Raw genomic sequence first — 19,720 nt, 5'->3', positions numbered from 1 at the left:
TTTTTTTTTTTTGCATTTCTGTCCTTTTAGTTCCTTCTTTTTTTTTTTTTGTCTCTTTTAGATGGTCTCACTGTGCAGTTCAGGTGGGCCTTGAGCTCACTTGGTAGCCCAGGCTGGTCTCAAACTTGCAACAGTCCTCCTGCCTCAGCCTCCCGAGTGCTGGGATTACAGGCATGAAGTTCCTTCTTTCTTTTTCATTTTCTGTGGAGGGCAAATGAGGAAGGCAAAGGTGACGAACCATTCTGTTGTTTATACATAATATTTCTCCCTGCCATTTATTGCTAGTACAGATTTGGATTTTTTCTCTGTGTCAAAGCTCTGACCTACTTTTTTTAGTGATGCTGTGTTTTATTTTTCATTTTAATTTCTCATTTCAATAATCTTTCTTCTCCCTGTGGAAGTCAGTCTCTCTCTCTCTCTCTCTGTCTCTCTCTGTCTCTCTCTCTAGTACTTGGGATTGAACTCAGCACCTTCACACTGAGCTATATACTTACCCCTTCTTTATTTTGAGACAAGCATTTGCATGTTGCTAAGTTGCCCAAACTTGGCTCAAACTGGTGATACTCCTGCCTCAGCTTCCCAGAGTGCCAGACTCACAAGTATGCACCACCGCACCTTGCTCCTTTTTTTTATACATTAAATACTGGTATTAACTGAAGCCTCTGTTTTTCTTCTAGCCTATTGCTCTGCCACTGTTCTTAAATGCATTTTTCCTGTAGCCCTGTTTGAAATCCATGCTTTCAACTCCCAGAATTTAGTAGTATGGAGTTGTAGTCCCAGACATGTAACTCTTTCTTGAACACTTTGATTTCGTCAAACCATGGACAGATCACAAGATTGGTTTTTTGTTTTTGTTTTCCTTCCGGTACCAGGAGTTGAACTCACGACCTTGCACTTGCCAGGCAGGCGCTTTTGCCGCTGAGCTAAATCCCCAGCCCCCAATAATATTACTAAATTTTTTTGAAGAAACTTTTTTTTTTTTTTTCCAGTACCAAGAATCGAACTCATGACTTTGCGCTTGCCAAGCAGGCGCTGTGCCACTGAGCTAAATCCCCCAGATCACGTGATATATTAAATAGAACTTTAAACCTGGGCATGGTAGCTCATGCCTATATTCCCAGCACTGGGAGGTTGAGGCAGGAAAACTGCCACAGATTCAAGGCCAGCCTGGGCTACAGAGTGATTTCAAGGCCAGGTGGAACTACATAGCAAGACCTTGTCTCCTAAATAAATAAATAAAACAACCTTATCATCTTTCTTTTTAGACTGTTTTCTTCACTAGTATTCCCCTCCTAGTGAGTAGAAATACTATCCATCCAGTGCTTCTCAAATTTTTTTGGTATCAGAAGTCTTATATACTCATAAAAACGGTTGAGGTTTCCAGAGAGCTTTTAGGTGGTTTATACCTATAAATATTAATGTATTAGAAATTAAAACAGCTGGTTGTGGTGACACATGCCTATAATCCCAGCACTTGGGAGGTTGACACAGGAAGATCCCTGTGAGCTGGAGACTAGCCTAGGGTACGTAGTGAATTCAGGGCCAGTTTAAACTAGGGTACGTAGTGAATTCAGGGCCAGTTTAAACTATGTTATTACGAAGACCCTGTCTCAAACAATAAAACAAAAGTTAGAACAGAGAAATTTAAAAACATTACTTGTTTGATCCCTGGCTCTGAAACAAAACAAAGCAACAAGAAGAAAAAGGAGACAATAAACCCATTATATGTTAACATAAAAGTAAACTTTTTTACTAGTACATTTTGCAGTACATCATGAACACATTCATTGTAGGTCATTGCTACATGTTCTTTTATGTTCTTTTATGTTCCCTCGCCTCCTTCTTCCCTCCTCTTTGCTTTACGAGACAAGCTCTCCTGATGTAGCCCAGGCGGCCTTAAACTCAAGATCCTCTTGCCTCAGCTTCCCAAATGCTGCCATGTGCCACCATGTCTAGCAAAAGCACATTTTTATAAAAAGTAACTTTTTTTGCCGAGTGTGGTGGCGCACGCCTGTAATCCCAGCACTCGGCAGGCTGAGGCAGAAGGATCACTGTGAGTTCGAGACTGGGCTACAAAATGAGCTCAAGGTCAGCCTGAACTGCATAGCAAGACCCTGTTTCAAAAAGATCAAAAAAAAAGAAAAGAAAGAAAGAAAGAAAAGAAAAATATAGTGAATGTTTAAATATTTAAAACATTATTACAGTAAAAGATACATTGCTTTTATGCCCCCTCTATATTCCCTGCTTCAAAGACACTTATTCTATCATTTTTGCTACTTTCTGAAGCATTTTTGGAGGTCCTCTTTTGTGTGTTTTATTTCACTCTATGGTTGCCTTGCTGCCCTGAATCAATTCAAATGTTTACCTTTTGTGGTGGCCATCTTGACTTTGGTGAAGAGCCGGAATTTGCACAGGACCAGGTCCAGTTAGTAAGATTGATGAGGAGACACCATGCTGCTTTTATGGGCCTGCCTGTTCATTAGATGGCACTTGGCAGTAGCATTCACTATATTTTTGATCACACCTCATAAAACTACTCAATAAGAGAACTTCTAGAGGTGCTTCAGAAAGCGGCAAGAATGATGGAATAAGTGTTTGAAGCAAGGGGAAGTATTTTCAGGGGGATTGATAGCAGTGTGTCTTCTCTGTCAGATTTTTATTCTTACTGGCATTCTGTTTTCAGGATGAACCCTAATTTGACATGTTGGAATAATAAAATGGCCTGGCATTCAAAACCATGACAGGAAACAGAATTAATTACCCAGATGAATCTGTCCATTTGTTTTGTCTTCTGTTTTTATGTTGGCTGTGCTGAGGATCAAATTCAGGGCCGTGCACACGCTAGGCAAGTGCTGTAACTACTAAGCTATATATCCAGCCCAAATCTGTCAATTTTTAAATCTGAATAGAAACCACAAGAGCTTTTTTGTACCGTCACACTTATTTTGCATAGCACTTAGAAGCTCCCGTGGTGTACAGGAGCCACAGCCTACTGCAATGGGATGTTGCATTAATTCAAACTGAAGGAGTAATAGCTGGGAGAAGAAGTAATTGGAGGACACCAGTGATGAGGTTTTACAAACCTTTAGGCCAAAATATCCAAAAAATCATTATACATGTATCTGTTGCTAAGAAATCAAAATTCTTTGACATTCCAAAATCAAAAATAAGGGGCTGGGGATTTAGCTCAGTGGCACAGCGCCTGTCTGGCAAGCACAAGGTTGTGAGTTCGATACCCGGTACTGGAGAAAAACCAAAACCAAAAAAAAAAAAAAAAAAAAAAATCAAAATCAAAAATAAGCATTACCATGTTTTAAGACTTAAGGCCCAAGTGCTATTTTCTTATCTTTTTCAGTTTAGCTTGATAGCTTTTTTGACTCCAAGATAGAATAGTGATGTTTGATGTACTCAAGTTATAGCCAACGTGTATGAATTCTTTGATTAGACTTTTTAAAGTACTTAGGCTTGAGTCTAGAACCTGAAGATTTTCAATTATTTGTGAAACACTAATTTTTCCTGTTGAGAGGTAATGTATTTTATCATTAAACCTTTTCTCTGACAAGAAGATCATGTCTGGATAGCTTAAGACGAACTTCTGTACCTCTTCTTCAGTACATCCAAAGGAAAACAGCTTTTCTTTAATATTTGTGTAGTTTCTTTTGACACAGTCATTGGAAAGGTCTAGGATTCTAGCTCCTGAACCACATATCAGAATCAGCAGTTCGTCCTTGTTCAAGGTGAAAGTTGACTGTAAAAATTCAATGTTAGCTTTCACTCGCTTGGTGCTCTGAATTAAGATGAAAGGGTTTTTGAAAATTACCTTTCTGACAAAATCTGTGGGGTCATTATAACTCAAAGACAAACAGACTTCATGCAGTAATTCAACTGTGTGCTTATTCAGACCAAGAGTATCAGAGAAGGTACGAGGGGTATTGGTCAGTAATCGACAAAGGCCTTTAAGGGTCAATCCAACTGAACAGAGGAAATTTATATTTTTCTCCAAGTCTTCATTGTTCCTGGACCGAAAAAATGATTCAGGAGAATGTTCCAGAATATTCACAATTTCAAGGTCTGATGTGATAGTCTTTCTCCATAGATCCCACCATTTTGAAAGACTTCAGTCTTTCTTGATATACTAGCAATCACTTCTTTGCTAGCTCCTTTGGACTGAAGGAACATCTGCAGGTCCTGCTTATTAGTAAGCATCCTATTAAACACTCCAGGCTGTTGTTTCTTAGCCATGTCAGTATCAACTCCCATAGTAAGTAAGTTGTTCAGCAGGTCTTTATTCTCCAAAGGCTCACTGTCTACATTATCATGTTTCACATCAAAAAGCCTAAATGAAATGGGTCTGAGGAGGATTTCTGTTGAATATTGGATCATCCAATATCTTGAACCCAAAAGAAAGTTACTTCTCGTATGCTAGAGGTTTCTTGATGCCATAATGGTCAGGTAGCCCAGATCTTTCAGAATGCTATGCTCTCAGAGGTGCCTCCCATTTCTGCCTCTGGTATCAGCAATGTGTCTTTACTGTAATAAATTTTTAAAAATTTGAACATTCACTATGTATTTTGATCACACCTGATATTTGTCCTTGACAGTCAAGCTTCAGCATGCTTTCTTCTTCGAAGCCTTTCCTCTGGGCTGTTTAGATGCCTGCCTTCTGTTTCCATTTAGCCTTGTGAGTAACTCTAGATACCACTTAACACATTATAGTTTTTTTCTGTTTTTATTTCTAATACATTATAATTTACTTGTCAGAAAACTTTATTTTTTCCATTGCATCCCAGAATTTTTGTCACTAAGAGAAAAATGCATATTGAGGCTGTTAAAAATCTAACGTCCCTCTATGCCAGTGATGGTGAGCCTTTTAGAGCTTTCAGTGAAAATAAACAGCCCACTGCAGCACCAGTGCCATAGGTTTGCACCAATTGCTTAGGCCTTCTTATAGTACTGTTAATTCTAGGCAAGCAGGACTATTAGTTTGGAGGCTTTTAACAATGATTATATTATTATTTTATATATATATATGTGTATATATATATATATATATATTTTATTAATTCTTGTGGGACTTAAAAATAATGACCCCATTGGGAATGGTGGTATTCACTTGTAATCCTAGCACTCAGGAGGCTGAGGCAGGAGGTTTGCCATAAACTCAAGGCCAGTCTGCGCTACATGGTGAGACCCTGTCTCAGAAACCAACCAAACAACCAAATAAAAAAATACAATAATGACCCTGATCTTGTTGAATTAGTTTAGTAAAAATAACAACAAAAAATAGCTAGCTTGGTGGGGGTTTTTTGGGTTTTTTTGAGATAGGGTCTCACTGTATAGTTTAGGCTGGTATTGAACTCACCACTGTGTAGCCCATGCTGGCCTCGAACTTACAGTGATCCTCTTGCCCCAGCCTCCTGGGTGCTAGGATTATGGGCATGTGCCACCACTCCTGGCTAGTTAGCATTTCTTTAAATGCCTTCTGTCTAAGCAACCTGTATAGTAAGTACCTCATTTGATCTTTACAGCTCATATAGTAGTTACTGTTATCTTTGTTTTACATGTAAGGGCAACTGAGGCACTAAGTTAATAACTTGCCTCAAGACTACTCATCTTATAGTGCTGTAGCTACAAGATCACTTAACAACTGTACTGTACAGAATTCTTTACCCAAGAGCCTATTGTTAAATTCCTTGTTAGGATAAAATACCTAGAGGGAAAATGATATGGCGCAATTCTGATGTGGTTAGGAAAAATGTGACTTAGTATGGATTTTAGAAAACATCTTTTCTTTTTTCTTTTCTTTCTTTCTTGCTTGCTTGTCTGTCTCTGTCTGTCTGTCTGTCTTTTTGAGACAGGGTCTCACTCTGTGATTTAGGCTGTCCTTGAGCTCACTTTGTAGCCCAAGCTGGCCTTGAACTCAAAACAATCCTCCTGCCTCAGCCTCCTGAGTGCTAGGATTACAGGCGTGCACCACACACCCGGGTCCTGGACTTCTCCCTATATGCCCTCATGTTTGGCATTTAAAACCAGAGTTCAGGGGCTGGGGATTTAGCTCATTGGCACAGCCCCTGCCTGGCAAGTGTGAGGTCGTGAGTTCGATTTCTGGTACCGGAAAAAAAATAAAACCAGGATTCAGTAAAATTTGGTTAATTGAATTATCCCAGTTTCCTCTGGTGAGATTATATATGAAATTACTGAGTAGTATTAGTATCATTTTATGGACAGGTGAAAAAGTTGAAGAGAGCAGAAATGTGTGTTTTTGATTTGCTTGTTTCTTTGCCTTTTTGAGACGGGCTCACTGTGCAGTTCAGGCTGGTTTTGAGCTCACTTTGTAGCCTAGGCTGGTCTCGAACTTGCAATGATCCTCCTGCCTCAGCCTCCTGAGTGCTGGGATTACAGGTGTGGACCACCACGTGAGCTCCATATTTGTTTTGTGGTTAATGAACATTTCCATCTCCAGAATTCTAGTCTTGTAAATCTGAAACTTTGTATTCACTATACGATAACTTCCCACTCCTCCCTTCCGTACCCTTGTAATCACTATTCTACTTTCTTTCTCTGAAACTCTTGACTACTCTGCCTTATATAAGTAGAGTTACACGGTATATCTTTTTGTGACAGGCTCATTTCACTTGCATAATGTCCCCAAGGTTCATCCATGTTGTAGCATATGTCAAAGTTTCTTTTCTTGTTAAAGCCTTATAGTATTCCATTCAATGTATATATTACCTTTTGATTATCCATTCATGGATCAATAGACACTTGAATTGTTTCCCATTTCTTCTTATTATTTGTTTCTTCTATGTAGACTAGGCTGGCCTTGCACTGGCTATGTACCGTGGGCTAGCCTTCAACTGGAGTTCCTCCTGCCTTTGCTTCTCAAGTGCTGGGTTTATAGGTGTGGAGTACTATACCCTGCTACTTCCACCTTTCAGCTGTTGTGAATAATATTTCTGTAACTGTGGAAGTGTAGTTTTTGAGACCCTGTTTTTAATTCTGTTACGTATATACCAAGCAGTGGCATTAATAAATTAGAACGTATGTTTTAGTGGGAGGAATGATTGTAAGAAAAGTACTACCAAGGCTGGGGATTTAGCTCAGCAGCACAGCGCCTGCCTGGCAAGTGCAGGGTTGTGAGTTCAATTCCCGGTACCAGAGAAAAACAAAACAAAATAAAAAAAAAAAAAAAAAAGAAAAGTACTACCAGTCTTCCATGGAATCATCAAAGGAAATCCCTAAATTGACATGCATGAACAGGTATATCTTGGTTGCAGTTTCTCTGAAATTGGCTCTATTTTTTTGTCCTTTTTTGCTCCCTTTTTTCCTCTATAGTAGGGAGTAGAATGATGGTAGAAAATATAATAATAGCTTTAGTTTTTCTTATATTTGCTGTTAACTAGGCCCCCTACAAAATTATTTAATCACATTAAAATCTTGTGAAGGAGATTTTAACTTACAGTTCAATAAAGTGAGGTCTAGAAAGTGGCTGCTTATATAAATTCATAGAGTGCAGGTTGTGGTGTTGGCACACACCTATAATCCCAGCACTCAGGACGCTGAGGCAGGAGGATTGCTGCAAGTTCAAGACCAGCCTGGGCTACAAAGTGAGCTAGCTGCAGGCTAGCCTAAACTGCATAGTGAGACCCTGTCTCAAAAAGGTCATAGAGTTTGTGGGTGATGGGTTTAGGTAGGTATGGCCCAGATAAGTTAAATCCCAGAAGAGAGGTAGGGACTTCAGGTAGGTATGCCTCCTTGGTTCTATGGCTATCTTCCCTGATGGATGGGCAGATCAGAGGAGATTCATAGCAGTTCTGTCTGTACAGCCAGAATAGGACCCTTGTACTACAAGCAAGAGTGGTACTGTCATACTGGCACTGGGACTCAAAGTCAGGTCCACTTGACTATCTCTTGTCAGTAATGAGAAAGCTTAGAGTTACGGAGTGGGGAAATGATGGCATACTCTATATGAGGAGGGATGGAAAACATCGTCTGACAATGTTATGTGATACTTAGAGAAGGACTCCACATGGGCCATGCTTTAAATGAACCAGTCCGTTTCTTCTTTGTAAATATATAACCTAGAGAATGTAAGAATTGAAATGAAACTTTATATTTTTTTTGTGAAGTTTAAATTGAATAAATTATAAGACATAGTCAATATTCTAAAGATAAGTGAGGCTGGGGATAGTGGTGCACACCTGTAATCCCTGCACTTGGAGGCTGAGGCAGGAGGATCACCACAAGTTGAAGGCCAGCCTGGGCTACAAAGTGAGTTCAAGGCAAGTCTAAACTACATTGCAAGACCCTGTCTCAAATAAGGGGAAAGGAGGAGGTGAGGCATGGTCTTGTTTGTAGATTGGCCTATAGTTTATATGGAACAGAAATTTCTTTGGTATTATTTGTTTTGTTTAGCCAGAATAAAGTAATACATAAAAAGATGAGATTATGGTTTCTTCTATATTTCATATTATACTTTTATAAGCAGATTAGTCATTAAGAGTTATCTTACAGCTTGGCATGGTGGTGCATGTCTGTCATTCCAGCACTTGGAGGAGGCTGAGGCAGGAAGATGGATTACCATGAGTTTGAGGCCAGGTTGGGCTACATAGTGAGTTGAAGGCCAGCCTAAACTGCATAGTGAGACCCTGTTTCAGAAAAATAAAAGAGTTATCTTAAATGGTCTTAAAATATTTAGTTGATCCCATGCTTATAAAGAGAGTGATATACATATTTTGATGGCATTGGGAAATTAAAATACAGAATGCTACTTTATCATACACATTGTTAATTTGTGGAATGTATCTTGGTTGTGATCATTCTTGTAGTCCTTAAGATACCTGTTTTAAGACTGATGATTCTTTATTAGACCCTGTATTTGAAACTTTTTGTTTTTTTGTTTTTTTTTTTTGTTTTTCTCCGGTACCAGGAACCGAACTCAGGACCTTGCGCTTGCCAGGCAGGCGCTTTGCCGCTGAGCTAAATCCCCAGCCCCTGTATTTGAAACTTTTTGATGTTGTTATTACACTGGGATTGAATCCCTGTAATCTACAGTATATGGGAGGCAAGTACTCTAGCACTGATATATAACCTCAGCCCTTTTTATTTTTTATTTGAAACAGTCCCAATAAGTTGCCCAAATTACATGTGATCCTCCTGCTTCAGCCTCTCTCTTTTTTTTTTTTTGGCCTCTCTCTTGAAATGCTCTTGAGTAGGTTGAAACCTGTACAGTCCATGTGAATCCAGGATTTTGGACTATCTTCATATAATTATAAATTTGTCAAGCTGGCGTGGTGGCACATGCCTGTAATCTCAGCACTCAGTTTGAGGCAGGAGGATTGCCATGAGTTCGAGACAGACTGGGTTACATAGCAAGACCCTGTCTCAAAAAAAAAACAAAAAAAGAAAACAAAAATTTTCAAAAACAAAGAAAAAAATTTAATCAGTTCTGTTACAGTTGGAGTTTAATTTAAATCTGGGAAGACCATAGTCATACCTTTCATACTACCTTTTGTATCGATGAATGAAAACCTTACGTTGTTGCATTATGTGTTGTTGTATTATGGAACACAATCTTATGTGTTGCATTATAAGATGTTAAAAGTAGACAAATTAATAGAAAAATCTTGAGCACTGTGTCTCTTAGTGATTGTATCAGTCAGGGTTTTACTGGAGAAACATATAACACAAGATGTACAAATGCATAAGAAATTACAAGACTGACTTACGACCCTGACTGTTGCAGAATTTGGTACCAGGAGTGGTTCTAGAGAAACAGATTATAATGATGGCATTCCTTAATGGCTTTAGGGGTTCCTGGAGTTGGCTTTGCAATTTGATGAGATCTGAAGACACCATGGTCTCTCCTCCCACTTCTGTGGGGAATGCTGATAATCCTGGGTGTGAACTGTTTAACATATTATGCTGTGTAGATCCATTTGATTATCCTGATTCACCACCTGTGAGATGTCAGGAATTTAGTGATGCCGTACATGAAAATTTTGAATTTCTTTGGCAGAGTAGGAAATATAATGATGCTGGCTGGTTGGTCTTGGCCTCATTGGACAAACTTGTAAAGGAAAATAAGGAGCTCAAAGATTCAAATTCCCGTCTCTAGTCACAGATAAGAAATTTAAAAGTTTCTAAGTATGTCTTGAAGGAAAATCTCCTTTCTTTTAGCCACAGAACTGAGATTGCAGAAACCCAGATGCAGTCTCTCATAATTTGATTGGCTGAACTGCAACGTAAGTTTAACACTCAGCCTCGAAGGGTATCTGAGGCAAAGGTGAGGGCACTGGTCGAAAAAGTATGGGATCCCATAAACTGGGATGGAGATGTGTGGAAGGATCCTGATGCCCCCACTCCCAGTACCAAATTCTGTATCAGTCAGGGTTTTACTGGAGAAACAGATATAACACAAGATGTACAAATGTAAGAAATTACAAGATTGGCTTACGCGTGTCAGCCAGAGAGTTGTATGAGGAAGCCTGCAGAGGGTGTCTGCACACTGAAGACCGAAGGAATGATCTAGGGGAAATGCTAGATGTCAGATACGCGAAATTCATGTTCTCCAAAGATGAAGAATGAATTCTAAGAACAATGGAGGTTAGGAGTAGAAAAATTTGCTGAAGAAGAGGAATGGGGGAATGGGGAATTGGAATAGCTCCTGAGAGACAGGAGGGGTCCCGGATGGGTTGTTTGTTTGTTTTTTGTGGCAATTACAGCAATTTCCTTTTGTTCACGATCTCTTTTCTTTTTTTGGTACTAGGAATCAAACTCAGGACCTCCCGCTTGCCAAGCAAGTGCTGCCCTGCTGAACTATATCCCCCATCCCCGAGGCAGTTCTTGTCCTGAATTATTTATCATTTGAAGCTGAGTAGAGAAGGTTTTTTTTAAACTATTGCTCATTAGAACCCGTGTTTCTGTCTTCAGTTTGGCTGACAGATTTGGTTCATGTTAAAGCTCACTGGCCTATCCTCCAAAGGCAGTGTGGGAGCAGCACATAATCAAATAATAGTAATTCAGACTTTTTATTGTTTTGTTTCAGGACAGAGAGAAGCTATGCCATGTTCTTCCTTTAGACTGGTCAAAGGAATTGTGTTATGCTAACTTTTCTAGTCACTGTTCTTTTTGTCTTTATAGTTGTTACTTTGGTATTGCTTAGTTAGGAGAGATGAAATCTCTATGAAAAGCACAACATTAAATCAAGGTTTCTTTTAGTTACTAATATGGCCTGGATATTTGCAGACACATTGAAATTCCCTGGTTTTGGAGAATTGGCTTATTTTGTTTGAGAGTATATTTTTTCTCATTGCTTATTCTTTCACCTTGGGCTTGGAAGAAAGATAGTAAAACCTAAGAGCAGTGTGAGTACTTTGAATGGCATTTCTTCCCATTTCTGTTTTTGCAGTGCAGCAGAACCAGTGTTCTCTTTTGTCTTAGTTCTGTTTCTCGTGCATCCTGTTTCATGAAGTTTTTTTTTCCTTGATATCACTATTTTTTTCTCTTAAATGTATTACACTACCACTTGTGTGCTCTTTACTTCTTTAAACAGCTAGCCCTTTCCTCTGACTGTAGCGAGAAGGGGGACCTGTCAGTCATTTGAACACTAACGAGTAAAACCTTGCTTTCCTGCCCTGCTGTGTTGACCATCGCTGAGTTGGGATTTTTTGTTTTGTTTTGTTTTTTGGGGTTGTTTAAGGAAGTGATAGTATTGGAGTAGTGATCTTTGTTTTGTGAACCACAAGCCTTTTGGTCTTCTCTTGTTGCTGCTAGTCAGTTTTACTGGCCCAGCAACTGGTAACGCACTGCCCAGTGATCGTCATTATTATTATCATTACCTTTACTGATAGTGACTCTCAGATGTACAGATCCCACGTTTCTCTTTAGGACAGTGTCACTCGCTGTTTTCCTCATTCATTGCTTTGGACTGTGCCAGACGAGGTAGACTAAATTTACTGTCCTTCCCTTTGTAAGTGTATTCCTTTGACTCCTTGAGAAATTGTTGAAAATTGCATTCTTTCAGAAACTTTCCATGATTTAGGCTTCCCAGCTTTTATTTGTATGCACTCTTATTTTTTGAATTTTTGAACCTTCTGTTTTGAAGGTACATGTGTTTTAAAGCATAATCCGTGTTCTCAAGGAGTTATGATCTTGCTGAGTGTGATTACATACAAATAAAAGCTGGGAAGCCTAAGTCATGGAAAGTTTCTGAAAGAATGCAATTTTTGCTAGGTTTTGTGGCATATGACTGTAATCCCAGCTCTCAGGAGGCTGAGGTAAGAGTGAGTTCAAGGCCAGCCTGGGCCACATGGGGAGACCCTGTCTCAAAAAAAAAAAAAAAAAACTATGGGGAAAAAAAAAGTGCAGTTTTCAACTGGATTTTTCCGGGAGTAAAAGAAATATATTCACAAACAAAAGGTCAAAATAATTTTTGGAGGGAGCAAAAACACAAGGATTTGCCACCGTGCCTGGCTAAATTTCATATATATAATTTTTTTTTTGTACCAGGAATCGAACTCATGACCTCCTGCTTGCCAGGCAGGTGCTATGAGCTGAGCTATATCCCTGGCTCACTTGTATTTTTAAAGTTCAGATTTTGATTGTAAGAGCAAGAGCAAGGGCCTTGTTTTTTATGGAGTTTTATGAACTATTGCACTTGCTTTTAACAATTGATCTCACCATGGTAGGCAGTCACTTGCCTCACTTGCAGATTCAGTGATGATAGGGCATTAGGATAAGGTTAGGTATAGGGGATTCTTTATTTTGTGTCTTTCAGAATGGTGAGAATATTGGCTTTAAAGTCTTACTTGAGATTATTATTATTATTATTTTGTCTTTTTGAGACAGGATCTCAGTGTACAATTGAGGCTGACCTTGAGCTCACTTTGTAGCCCAGGCAGGCCTCCAATTTGCAAGGGTCCTCCTGCCTCAGCCTCCCAAATGATGGGATTACAGGCATGTGCTACCACGCCCGGCTCTAGTACTGGCATATTAGAAGGATGGAAGGATGGGTTACTTGAGCTAAAGCCTATGCTTGATGGCCCATACAGTTTTATGTCCTTTTAATAAAACTGAGTTTACATCATTTACTATGAAAGTCTTTTAGGTGACTTTCTTTTTTTTTTTTTTTTTTTTTGGTCTTTTTGAGATAGGGTCTTGCTTTGCAACCCAGGCTGGCCTCGAACTTGCAACAGTCCTCCTGCCTCAGCCTCCTGAGTGCTGGGATTACAGGTGTGCACCACCACGCCTGGCCAGGTGACTTTCAATATCAGTTGCAGGACTGTTAACCTCATTTTTCCAATCTCCCACACTTTGCGTGGGAATTGGGCTTGCGTTAGAGAGTTTAATTCAGGTCTAGGGTTCCTGGCCTATAAAGAAATGAAGATATGAAGGCTGGGTGTTGTGGCACATGCCCATAATCTCAGCCCTGGGGAGGCTGTTGCAGGAGGATTGCTGTGAGTTTGAGGTCAGCCTGGACTACAAAGTGAATTCAAGGGCAGCCTGAACTGTATAGTGAAACCCTGTCTCAAAGAGAGATAACAACAAAGAAGAAGAAATGATATGTTTCCTTTTTTGTTGTCTTTTTTTTTTTTTTTTTTTTTTTTTTTTTTTTTTTTTTTTTTTGAGGAGGGCCTCCTGGGTAGTCCGAAATCAGACGGAGATTGCTTATGTAGCCCCGGCTGGCCTTGAATTCACAGAGACTCTCCTGTCTCAGCTTCCTGAGTGCTGGGATTACTAGCGCAGACCACCACATCTGGTTTGTTTCCTTTTTCTGACACTTTGTGATCATTTGATGATGTCCAGGTGCTTGGTGGGTATAGGGAGCGGAAAATGGAAATCAGGGCAGGAACAACAGAGTTCTTCATTGAAGGCTAGGGAAAAAAAGGAAAAAAAAATAGTTGAGATTAATTATTTGCATAATACTTCTTTGTTGGAATTAGATGACTATAAATTAATATCCTGGCCACTTTTGCTACCTTCTTACCCTCACTGTAGCCCTGTCAGGTAAATCTCAGTCCTGGCACTATTAATTGTGCAAAGTTAAGAAATACTACTCTGACTTGTAGGTCTAACTACAGAGTTTAGGGATCCCCAAGACTACCCTCATTCCATAATTCTCCAGAATGACTCACAGAACTAAGTATTTTTATTTACTATTATAAGTTTATTACAGCAGAAAAATACACATTAAAATCATCTAAGGAAAGAGACATATGGGTGGAGTCCAGGCGGGTTCCAAATGCTCATCTTCCAGTTCACATTTCCCAAGATTCATGGGGAGCGATCCTGTTAGTCGTGTATAGTGATACACATGGAGGGGCTGGGGATTTAGCTCAGTGGCACAGCACCTGCCTGGCAAGCATGGGGTCATGAGTTCAATTCCTGGTACCAAAAAAAAAGTAACACACATGGAATATTGCCAGTCAAGGAACTTACCTGAGTCTTGATATCCAGAGATTTTATGTAAATATAGTTGACTACTCAAATATTTGACCTTAGTCTCCAGGCCTTCCTGAGGTAAAACTAATATTGTGGTTCTCAAGAGAGACTGCCATAAATCACATTGTAATAGACTTTTACCAAGAGGACATTCCAAGAGTTTAAGATTATTTTCTGGGAACTCAGGACAACCTGCAGGTCTAGCTGATGGCTAGATCTCTCTTTGGGCAAGGGTAAATTTATTATTACACGGTGCTAGTTAAACTTTCAGTACCAAATAAGGGGAAGGGAATTAGTTTAAATTTGTTTTGAACTGAAAATTTATTTTATGCTCAAGAAGTTAATCTGTTTGTCCATCCATCCATCCAAATTGATGAACCTCCTAGGCATCTCAGAGAGGCAAACTCAACTCAACCCTGGCTTAAGAGAATCCTACCCCCGAGTCCCACCCTCACTCTCTCTTTTTTTCTGTTTTCCTCTCTTCCTCTCTCTTGCTACCCGCCTTTGTTGAATTCTTAAAGCTTGCCAACACATATAAACTTGCAGTGATGATAGCAAGAAATTCACAAAAGAAACAAGTCACTAGTTACTATGAACAAGTGCTAGCAGAAACAACTGATTCAGACCCACAGAAACTTTAGGCATAAGGATTATTTTCTTTGTGATATTGGGATTAAATCTAGGGCAGTGATGGTGAACCTTTCAGAGCTTTCAATGAAAACACACAGCCCACCCGATACGGCACACATGCGACCACTGATCTAGGGCCTTATGCATATTAAGCATGAACTTTACCACTGAGGTACATCCCCCAGACATAGGTATTGAATTATTAAGATACCCAAATAGAGCGATAGTGTCCCTGATTTGAAGAGACAGAGATTTGAGGGAAGTCAAAGCAGCTAGAATTTGTAGGGCAGAATACAGATGATCCTCAGCTTTTGATAGGTTTCTGTCCTAGTAAACCATCATAAATTGAAAATATGCAAGTCATTGTCAAAAATACATTCAGAATATTATAGCTTAGTGACAGAGTACACTGTGTATTGTTGGTTGTTTATCCTTGTGACTGCATGTTTGGTTGGCAACTATAGTTCACTGCCACTGCCCAGTACAGCATAAAAATATTATACTCCATATCACTAGTCTGGGAAAAGATTAAATTTCAAAATTTGAAGTACAGTTTCTATTAGATATATTTTTCACTCATTGTAAAGTTGAAAATTTGTAAGTCAAACCATTATATTTGAGAAGAGAGGACTGGGGGATATAGCTCAGTGGCACAAGTTTCTGATTGGCAAGTGCAAGGTCCTGAGTTTCATTCCTGGTACCAAAAAAAAAAAAAAAAAATATGAGAGAGAGAGAGAGAGAGCTTCATATTCAAAAGAGAACTCCAGAGGTTTCCCCTAGATCTTTGACGCCTGAGACAGTAGTCGTTAGTCAAATGTGGACACTGAAATAAAAACTGAGTGCTTTAGTCCCACTAATCACAGTTCAGATGTTCAGTAGCCACAAGTGCATTATCACAGAAAATTCTTTTGGACTCACCTTGACTCGACTAAGATTCTTTAGCTTTGTGATTTCAGTTCATGAGTGTGCAGAAACTACCCAAGACTAAAAGAGAAGATCTATTAGAAAGGAGTGGTTGGAACAACTCATGGACTACAGGATCACTAGTATTTTGTGTTTTTGCTAGCCAGAATAGAAACACTTTCTCACACAGTAGATTTGAGCAGAGTCCTTTAAATGGTATTGTCTCATTAGTGGTGCCATATCTGAGCTAATGTAAAGGCTGGAGTAGCCTAACGTAGCATGAAAGTGGGTCTCAGAAGGATCAAATTGTTTCTAATTCACCAAATTAAAGGAATATTTTAAAACTCCAGCTAGCAGACTGTGTGGCATGGACCTATAGTACCAACCACCGTGGAAGCTGAGACAGGAAGATGATCACTTGAGACCAGGAGCATTTTGTTTTGTTTTGTTGGGTTTTTTTGTGGTGCTGGAAATTGCATACTAATAAGTGCTCTACCACTGAGCCACACCCCCACATTCCAATTAAGGAGTTTGAAATGAGCCTGGGCAACATACAGAAACCTGTCTCAGAAAACAAAAACAATTTTTAGCATCCAACAGTGTAAAATTTATATTTGGTATATAGTCAGGTGTTCGTACATACAAAAAAGCAGAGAATACATTTTATGAGAAAACACAGACCCAGAAATGACAAGATAATAAAATTAATGAACAAGGACATTATAACAGCTACAACTATCTCGTATATTCATGAAGATGGAGGATATTAAGGAGAGCTGTGGAAAATACAAACATGAACAAAGCTAAGCTTCCAAAGACAAATACCACAATATCTGAGATGAAAAATACAGTGGCTAGGATTTAGACAGATAGCACTACAGAATAAAAGATTAGTGAAGTTGACACTGCAAAAGAAACTTACCAAAACAAAAAACTAAAAAAATGGAGAGAAGTCAGTGAGTAGCAAAGTAAGTAGTAGTCTAAGAATATGTGTAATTGGGTTCTCTGGAGTGCTGAGATTTGACTGAGAAATAGGAGAAAGCGAGTTGTTGCTAATGAGTATAAAGTTTCCTTTTGTGATGAAAATTTCCCAGAATTTATTTATTTATTTATTTATTTATTTATGAATGAATGAATGAATGAATGAATGAGACGGTCTCGCCATGCAGTTCAAGCTGGCCTTCAACTTATTATGCAGACCAGGCTGGCCTCAGACTTGCAGCAGTCCTATTGCTTCTGCCTCCTAAATGAGGAGGTATACCACCACGCCCAACTCAAAATTGATTTTAGAGGTGGAATTACAACTCTGAATATTCGAAAAGCCATTATTTTGTACTTTAAATGGATAAATTGTATTGTATGTGAATTTTATTAAGAGCTGATAGAATTTATCACTATTAGATTACCACTACAAGGAATGTTGAAGAGAAGAGAAAACTAAACCAGATGGAAGTTTAAATCTACATAAAAGATGGCGCATGCCTGTAATCCCAGCATTTGGGAGGCTGAGGCAGGAGGATCATTGTGAGTTCGATGCCAGCCTGGGCTACAAAGTGAGTTCAAGACCAGCCTGAACTACATAGTGAGACCTTGTCTCAAAAAGAAAAAAAAAGAGAGAGAGCTAAACTGGACATGGTGGCACACACCTGTAATTCCAGCAGTGAGGAGGCTGAGACAGGAAGATCACCATAAATTTGAGGTCAGCCCTGGCTACATAGTGAGTTCAAGGCTAGCCTGAACTACCTACTGAGACCTTGTCTCAAAAAATTTATACATACATACATACAGAAGTTCTGCATGTTAAGCTGGGGGTGGTCTCAGGACTCAGGAGGCTGAGGCAAGAGGATCACCATGAGTTCAAGGCTAGTTTGAATTACATAGTGAGACCCTGTTTTATTTTTTTTTGTTTTTTTTCTGATACCAGGAATCAAACTCATGACCTCGTGCTTGCCAGGCAGGCGCTGTGCCACTGAGCTAAATCCCCAGCCCTGTGAGAGCCTGTTTTTAAAAAAAATTCTGCTATATCAATAATCACATTAAATGCAAATGGTCTGAACTACTTCAGTGTTTGTTCTACTAGTGATTGATCACAGGGCCAGTCTCACTGAACTACATCCCCATCCCTTCCGTCAATGAGAAGTGTACTTTTGCTGGGCATGGCGGCACACGCCTATAATCCCAGCACTTTGGAAGCTGAGTCAGAAGGATCATTGTGAATTCGAGGCCAGCCTGGGCTACACAGTAAGCTCAAGGCCGACCTGAACTACACAGTGAGAATTTGTCTCAAAAAGACAAAAAAAAAGTGTACTTTAAGTAAATGTAAAGACACACTATAGGTACAAGGACTTGGTGCATGGTGGCACATGCTATAATTGCAGCTTCTCAGGAGGCTGAGTCAGGAGGATAGAGAGTTTGAGGCCAACTTACACAATTTAGCAAGACCCTGTCTCAAAAACAAAAAAGGGCTGGTGGCCAGGCGTGGTGGAACACATCTATAATCCTAGTGCTTGGGAGGCTGAGGCAAGAGGAATGCTGTTGAGTCTGAGGTAAAACTAGGCAACATAGTGAACTCAAGGCCAGTCTGAACTCACAGTGAGGCCCTGTCTCTAAAAAACAAACAAAACAGAGCAGACTAAATTCAAACAAAGCAAAGGAAAGTAAATTGAAAAGACCAGAGCAGAAGTCAATGCATAAAAGAGCAAAACAAACAAACAAAAATTGAAACCAAAAGCTGGTTAAAACTAAAAAGATTGATAAACTTGTAGCTAGGCCTCCTAGGAAAGGAAAAGAGAAGATACACGTTACCAGAATCAGGTATAAGAGAGTGAACATCACTGACTTTTTTTTTTAATGGTGAAAAAAATGTGTATTAAGAATTAGCTTATTTTATTTTATTTATTTATTTATTTAGTCTTTTTCTGAGACAAGGTCTCGCTGTGTAGTTCAGGCTGGCCTTGATTGAGCTCACTTTGTAGCCCAGGCTGGTCTCAAACTCGTAGTGATCCTCTGCCGCAGCCTCCTGAGTGCTGGGATTACAGGCGTGACCACCACACCCAGCTGGTTTAGTTTAAATTGTCCCAGTTTGTTGACAACATACAAAGCATCATAATAATCAGGAGACAGCCAAACATATACCATCTTGCTGGGCATGGTGGCACATGCCTGTAATCCCAGCACTTCGGAGGCTGAGGCAGGAGGATCATTGCGAGTTTGAGACCAGCCTGGGCTACAAAGTGAGCTCAAGGTCACCCTGCCTCAAAAAGTAAAAACAAAACAAAACCATATATGTATGGTTTAACAAAAAAACCATATATATATGGTTTTTATACATCTTCTCTCCATCAAGCCTCATCAGGGCAGGGACCTTGGCCAGTCAGTGCTGTAGAACTTCTTCACAGCTTGTTTGATCTGGTACTTGTTGTCCTCTGTCTTCTTCATGGTTGACTCCATGGTCGGGGGGAACTTGATGGTGGCATAATGATTTAATATTCAGAATTCAACTAATGTAATTCACTATTAACATATTAAAAAAAGAAAATAACATTTTGTAACTTTTTTAACTTTATCCCAATAGAAGCAGAACAAGGATTGAATAAAATTCAACTTTCATTCATGTTTAAAACTCTGAACAAAATAGAAGGAAACTTCTTTAGTTTGATGGAGGGCATTTATGAGAACCTGTAGCCAGTGTCATACTCAGTGGTGAAATGCTGAATTCTGTAACCGTAAGAATAAGAAAGAGATG

General features: G+C 39.4%; 1 protein-coding gene and 1 pseudogene across 14 annotated transcripts in view; one reads left to right on the top strand and one right to left on the bottom strand.

Annotated features, from left to right (window-relative positions):
• Nucleotides 1-19,720, top strand: part of R3hdm2 (R3H domain containing 2) — a 145,443-nt gene that overhangs the window by 34,568 nt on the left and 91,155 nt on the right. The window lies entirely within an intron of this gene.
• Nucleotides 3,230-4,470, bottom strand: LOC102023232 (annotated as a pseudogene).

This window comes from Chinchilla lanigera, unplaced genomic scaffold (assembly GCF_000276665.1).
Source record: "Chinchilla lanigera isolate Chin_1 unplaced genomic scaffold, ChiLan1.0 scaffold00057, whole genome shotgun sequence".
Taxonomy (NCBI): Eukaryota; Metazoa; Chordata; class Mammalia; order Rodentia; family Chinchillidae; genus Chinchilla; species Chinchilla lanigera.
Note: the sequence above shows the minus strand (reverse complement) of the source record. Positions and strands in the feature narration are given on the sequence as shown.